The sequence below is a fragment of the Hevea brasiliensis genome, chromosome 5 (genome assembly GCF_030052815.1).
Source record: "Hevea brasiliensis isolate MT/VB/25A 57/8 chromosome 5, ASM3005281v1, whole genome shotgun sequence".
In the NCBI taxonomy this organism is placed as follows: domain Eukaryota; kingdom Viridiplantae; phylum Streptophyta; class Magnoliopsida; order Malpighiales; family Euphorbiaceae; genus Hevea; species Hevea brasiliensis.
Genome location: NC_079497.1, coordinates 18,180,854 through 18,187,795, shown reverse-complemented (window position 1 = coordinate 18,187,795; position 6,942 = coordinate 18,180,854).

Here is a 6,942-nt window from a genome sequence, read left to right as displayed (position 1 = left end):
TTAGAGTTGGGTAAATGAACAGTTAGGCTTACTACGGGCCTCGGGGGCTTTAGGCTGGCCCAGGTCCTAGTGCCGGTCCGGCCCATAGGTTGGGTCGTGACAAATGTGGTATCAGAGCTTAGGCTCCAGATTCTTAGGGAATGTTCATTTAAAATGTTGGGAAGAGTCTACTAGGAGTCACATGCGGAAAAATAGGGTCCACATTCATCTTGCATTGTCGTCTTTGCTTCTAGTTTCTGCTTCAAATAATTATATATAAATATGAGTCCATAGAGCTATGTAACGTGCAGTTTTGAATTTTGTGGGCTGATGCTGCTGAATTTCAGGAAAATGTGCGGGAGAGCCGCCATCGCACGAACGGATGTGCTGACGAGGTGTCGGACAGATGAGGCGCCGCCAGGAGGCGGGTAGGAGGCCTAGAGCCGCTCAAGTAGAAGAGCGGTGCCACGGTCAGGAATAGTCTTTCATGGCACAGGGTCCCATGGACCCCATGGCAGCTACTCTAGCTGGTCTGCAGAGAACCATCGACATGATGGCGCAGTATATGGTCCACCCTCCACAGCAGCAGCAGTCCACCGCACCAAGAGGGGAACCTTACAAACAGATCATAAATTTTAAGAAGTTGGTGCCTGGTACTTATGATGTGTCAGACGATGCATACCGGTTTTTGGATTCCTACATGCAGAGCAATTACGATTGACTGATAGAAGACTGATATAGTGTGTGCAGCATGTCATGGGGCCTATGCCTAGACAATGGATGAATGACTTCGTGTTACCCCGGATGGAGGGTTTGACATGGGCTCAGTTTGTAGAACTTTTCATCAATCGGTTTGTGCCAGAAAGCTTCAGAGATCAGAAACAGTGGGCCTTTGAGGCCCTAAGACAGAATGGCAGGTCTGTAGATGAATATGCTACAGAATTTCTGGAATTGAGCAGATATGCCCCTACAGCAGTAGCTACAGAAACTATGAAGGTGAAGAGGTTCCTAAAGGGGCTTGACAGGAGGTATGCGAACCTGGCCATGATGTCGGATCAGTCTTTTGATGTGGTGGTTGATCGAGCCAGACAGATTGAGATTAGCTATGCTGTGGATGACAGCGGAAGAGCAAAGAAAAACAGAGCAGAGGGTTCTTCAGGTGTTCCCCAAATGGGTACTCCGGATAGTGGTGGCCAGAGTAATTACAGAGGAAAGGGTAGGAGCAAGAGAAGTGGTTTTAGACACAGACCACGAGGATTCAGACCAGGGTACGGATCCAGCAGTGGTCACAGTTCGGGGTACAGCAGTTCTGGGTCTGGTTCAGGATCCTCTTTGGCACCGTGTGCACAGTGTGGAAGAGGACATTCAGGACCTTGTTTGATGGGGTCAGGAGTATGCTTCAGGTGTGGCCAACCAGGTCACTTTGCTAGGGAATGCCCCATGTTCAGCGAGCCACAGATGGGGTCACAGGGTTCTGTTGCGAATGTTCCTCGACAATTGTATCCGGGTGCTTCCAACATGGCAGGCAGTCAGTTCAGTGGCCAACAGGGCTGAGGACAAGGGGGACGTGGATTTGGAGGTAGATCAGGAGGTAGAAGTCAGTATCAAGGTTCTGCCACTCAGGGTAGGGGTCAAGCTTGGGTTTTCACCCTGACCCACCAGGATGCTCAGGCTTCCAATGCAGTTGTGGCAGGTATTCTTCTGGTCTGTTCTTATGAGGCTCGTGTTTTGATAGATCCGGGTGCTACGCACTCATTTGTCTCCCCTGTGTTTGCCATGAGGTTGGGTAGAAACCCTACAACTTTAGAGTACCCTTTGTCAGTAGCTACCCCACTTAGCGACAACATAGATGTAGATATGGTTTTTCCGGGTAGCCCAGTAGTAGTGGATGGAAAGATCCTCCCAGCAGACTTGGTTCCTCTACCAGTAATGGACTTTGATGTAATTTTGGGGATGGATTGGTTGGCAACTCACTATGCCACTTTAGACTGCAGGAACAAAAAGGTGTATTTCCACATACCTGGTGTGGAAGAGTTTAGCTTTGATGGTGACAGGAGCGTAGCTCCATATAACTTGGTGTCAGCAATTAGTGCCAGAAAAATGTTGAGGCGTGGATGCCAAGGGTATTTGGCATTGGTGAGAGATACATCTGTAGAAGGTGTCAGCATGGAAAATGTTCCTGTTGTCAGAGAATTTATGGATGTCTTCCCAGAGGAGCTTCCAGGGTTGCCACCAGGAAGGGAAATAGAGTTTTGCATTGATGTTGTGTCGGGTACAAACCCCATATCGATGCCACCTTACAGGATGGCACCAGCATAATTGAAAGAGCTGAAGGAGCAACTACAGGAGCTTTTGGACAAGGGTTTTATACGTCCGAGCACTTCACCTTGGGGCACTCCTGTTTTATTCGTGAGAAAGAAGGATGGGTCGTTGAGGTTGTGTATTGACTACAGACAGCTGAACAAGGTGACAGTGAAGAACAAGTATCCACTTCCTCGGATCGATGATCTGTTTGATCAGCTCCAAGGAGCTAGATTCTTTTCCAAGATAGACTTGCGATCAGGCTACCATCAGTTGAGAATCAGGAATGAGGACGTGTCCAAAACGGCTTTCAGGACAAGATATGGTCATTATGAGTTCTTGGTGATGTCTTTTGGACTCACTAATGCACCAGCAGCCTTCATGGACTTGATGAACAGGGTGTTCAAGTCATTTTTAGACCGTTTTGTCATCGTATTCATAGATGACATTCTGGTATACTCTCGGACCGAGGAAGAACACGTGTGGCACTTGAGGATGGTGTTGCAGACGTTGAGGGAGCACCAGCTATATGCCAAATTTTCAAAATGTGAATTTTGGCTAGAAAGCATCTCATTCTTGGGACACGTGATTTCTAGTGACGGCATTCAAGTGGATCCCAAGAAAATTGAAGTCAGAATCGATTGGCTTAGGCCTACAACGAGGTGCGAAGTTTTGGTTTAGTTGGCTACTATAGGCGTTTGTATAAGATTTCTCCAGATAGCGGCTCCCTAACTAAGTTGACCAGAAGAATGTTCCATTCATTTGGACAGATGATCGTGAGGCGAGTTTCGAAGCTTAAGGAGTGTCTAACCACCGCCTGTATTGACACTACCCGAGAGTGGTGAAGGATACACCGTGTATTGTGACGCCTCGAGTTGGCCTAGGGTGTGTCTTGATGCGAATGGAAAGGTAGTGGCTTATGCTTCAAGGCACCAAGAGGCATGAGCAGAACTACCCCACCCATGATTTGGAAATGGCGATGTAGTCTTTGCACTAAAAACTGGAGACACTACTGTAAGGTGAAGTGTGCGAGATATACGACCATAAGAGTTTGAAGTACATCTTCCACAGAGGATTTAAACTTGAGAGAGGAGATGGATGGAGCTTCGAAAGACTATGATTGCACCATCCAAGACCACCACAGGAAGGCCAATGTTGTAGCAGATGCCTTGAGTAGAAAATCTTCTAGCGCACATTTCAAGAGAGAAGAGACCATTGATTCAGAGGTACATGAGTTGATGGATCAAGGTTTAATCCTAGATCATTCAGTTGCGGGGGTCTTGTTGGCTCACTTTTAAAAGAGGCCAGACGTGAGGGACAGAGGTAGAGATTCCAAAGAGACCAACAATTGATGAAGATTATAGAAAGAGTACAGCAAGGTGAAGGTGGTGAATTTGGATTTGCCAATGATGGTGCCTTAGTGCAAGGTTCTAGGATATGTGTGCCCGATGTGGACAACCTCAGGAATGAAATCATGCGAGAGGCACACTACACAGCATCAGTGTCCACCTGTGTTCCACCAAGATGTACCATGATGTGAAAGATAGCTATTGGTGGAATGGCATGAAGAGAGACATAGCACTTTGTGTCCAAGTGCTTGACTTGTCGAAGGTGAAGTTTGAACACTGAGACCGTCGGGGAAGGCTGCAAGAGCTCCTATCCCAATGGAAGTGGGAAATGATTACTATGGATTTTGTGACTGGGTTGCCTCGTACCACGCGAGGATATGATTCGATATGGGTAATTGTAGATCGCTTGACCAAATCAGCTCACTTCTTGCCTATGAAGACTACATATTCTGTGGCACAGTATGCCCGGCTCTACATTAGAGAAATAGTCAGATTGCATAGAGTTTCGGCTTCCATAATATCTGACAGAGGGCCCCAGTTCACTTCTCAATTTTGGAGAAAGTTGCAGGAGGCACTTGGCACACGGTTGAACTTCAGTACGGCTTTCCACCCTCGCATGCACGGACAGAAAGGACAATCCAAACACTGGAAGACATGCTTCGCATGAGTGTCTTGGATTTTGGAGGTCAATGGGATGAGCAGCTAGCTTTGGTGGAGTTTGCCTACAATAACAGTTATCACTCCAGCATAGGGATGGCACCCTATGAGGCATTATATGGGAGAAAGTGTAGGTCTCCTCTGTGTTGGACAGAAATGGGGGAAGCGAAGGTGCATGATGTAGACCTAGTGCAGTACACTTCAGAGATAGTTCCTTTAATCAGGGAACGACTGAGGACTTTTCAGAGATGTAAGAGTTATGCATCCTGCACGAGGGATGTGGAGTTTGCAGTGGGCGACTATGTATTCCTGAAGGTTTCTCCAATGAAGGGAGTCATGAGATTTGGAAAGAAGGGCAAGTTGGCACCTCGGTATATTGGACCTTTTGAGGTTACGGATAGAGTTGGAGCAGTTGCCTACCGGTTGGAGCTACCACCCAACCTTTCTCACATTCATCCCGTGTTTCACATCTCCATGCTCAGGAAATACATTCCCGATCCTTCTCGTGTACTACAGCCGGATGTGATAGAGCTAAAAGAGAACTTGACATTTGAGGAGCAGCCTGTAGCCATAGTAGACTACCAAGTGAGACAGCTGAGATCCAAACAGATCCCTATGGTTAAGATTTTGTGGAGGAGTCAGTCAGTAGAAGAGTGCACCTGGGAGTCAGAACGGGACATGCGTAGCAAGTACCCTTATTTGTTCAATGTATAATCATGTGTTTTATTCTGCCTTGTGTAAAATTCGAGGACGAATTTTCTGTAAGGGGGGAAGAATGTAACACCCCAAAATTTAAATTTTATGAGCATTTTTGGTATTTTAATTTTATTTAAATTTTAGGAATTTTTTTGAGATTTTTCGGATTTTAAAAATCGGGTTCGATTTTCCGAAAATGTAAACTTTGATGATTTTTAAAAATTAATTTAAAGACCACGTGGCAAAACTAAAAATATATTTGGAGTCTATGTATTTTTCTGAGTTTTCTGGAATTTTTTTGGAATTTTTGAACCTCATTTTCGATCCTGAGGCAGAGTAAAAATTTAAAATTTTGTATTCTGAATCGAACCAGCCGAATCGAACCAGACCGGATCGGACCGGTCGAATCGGACCGGCCTTTTCCTTCTTCCCTTTTTCTTCCCCGCGCGCGTCGTTCCCTCTCCCTTTTCTCTCTCTTTTCTCTCCTCCTCCTCCCTGCGTCCCCCTGCCTCCCCTGCGTCCCGCTCTCGCCGCCGCCTGGCCGAAAAACTCGCGCGATCTCCCTCCCTCGCGCGCGCGGCGTTTCGGCTTCCCCGGCCAAATTCGGCCGATCCGGCCACCAATTGGACCGGGTCTTGTGTCTAAAATCATCTACTCGGCGAGAGCTTTCCATAGACACCAAGAACGCCGAAATCCATAGAGCGGTTTGTCCAATTTTTGCTCGGGAAGTTTTTAGCCCATTTTGACTTTTGGGCTAGATTTCTCGAAAACCGTGAATCCCACGAGAAAACCGAGGCTACCAGCACACTCTACTCGTCGAGAGCTTCGCAACGACAAAAATTTCGAATTTTTCCAACACCGTTTTTCGATATCCTCGATTCGCGGAAATTCGACGATTGGCTCACAAATTCGGCTGCATGCACCTACGGAAAAGTCTCCAAATTGGACTGAAGTTTTGGCTAGCCCCCCATTGTCAGACGTCCCGAGCGCGTTCCCGAAGTCGGAATCGGCAAAGGTGAGCCAGGACAGCCTTCTTCCTCCGCCCAGCCGCCACAGTGATTGTCGTTAAGTCTGTGAGTAGAATATTAATTTTAATTGTAATTTCGATATTATTATATGTTCAAGCATGCCCATGCATCACTTATATGCATATATTTATGTAGTTAAACTCTAGGCACGATTTATGTTGCATTCATAACTGTTGATGTGCCATGGATGTTGTTGTGGTAATTTGGAGCAGTGTGCGTGCGTTGGCGTGCGTGTGATGTGGTGTGGACTATGGATAGGACGGGGTAGTCACGGCTTGAGTAATTCGCTGAGACCCGATCCTTCGAGGGGTAGTCACGGCTTGAGTAATTCGCTGGGACCCTCGATTTGGTTATTAAGTGGAAGTCCGAGCTGAATAATTACCGGCACTGTGTTGGATTTAAGAGAGTCAGATAGGGGATCAGCTCCCATATGTTATGATTGATACTACAGGGTGTGTGAGTGCTCCAAATTACCTTTTTGATGTTATGATGTGAAAATGTTGTTGATGTTGCATTTCACTCTACAGGGTGCATTAGTTTTAGATAGTTATAGGGATTATGGTTAAAATTGATATTTTACTCTCTGAGTCGAACGCTCACTCCTGTTCAAAAATTTTTACAGGCCACAGGAGGATATTTTATTCTGGGTTAACCTGCTTTTATATTTCGCAGGTTATTTATCAATATTTGTGTAATTTTATTTACTCCTAGAATTTTCGCATGTGTTAGCAGTATTTATTTGAATTTGGTCTGTAATATTATTATCATGTTGGACCTGTAAACTTAATATTCTATGTCTGTTTGATGGATTGGATGAGGGAGCTGAGCTCCCATTTCTTTTATGATGCTATGAGTATGTGGAGGGTGAGCTGAGCTCCCCAATTGAGTATTATTGTGTTTACTGTGGTGAGTCAAAAACTCCCCGTTGGAAA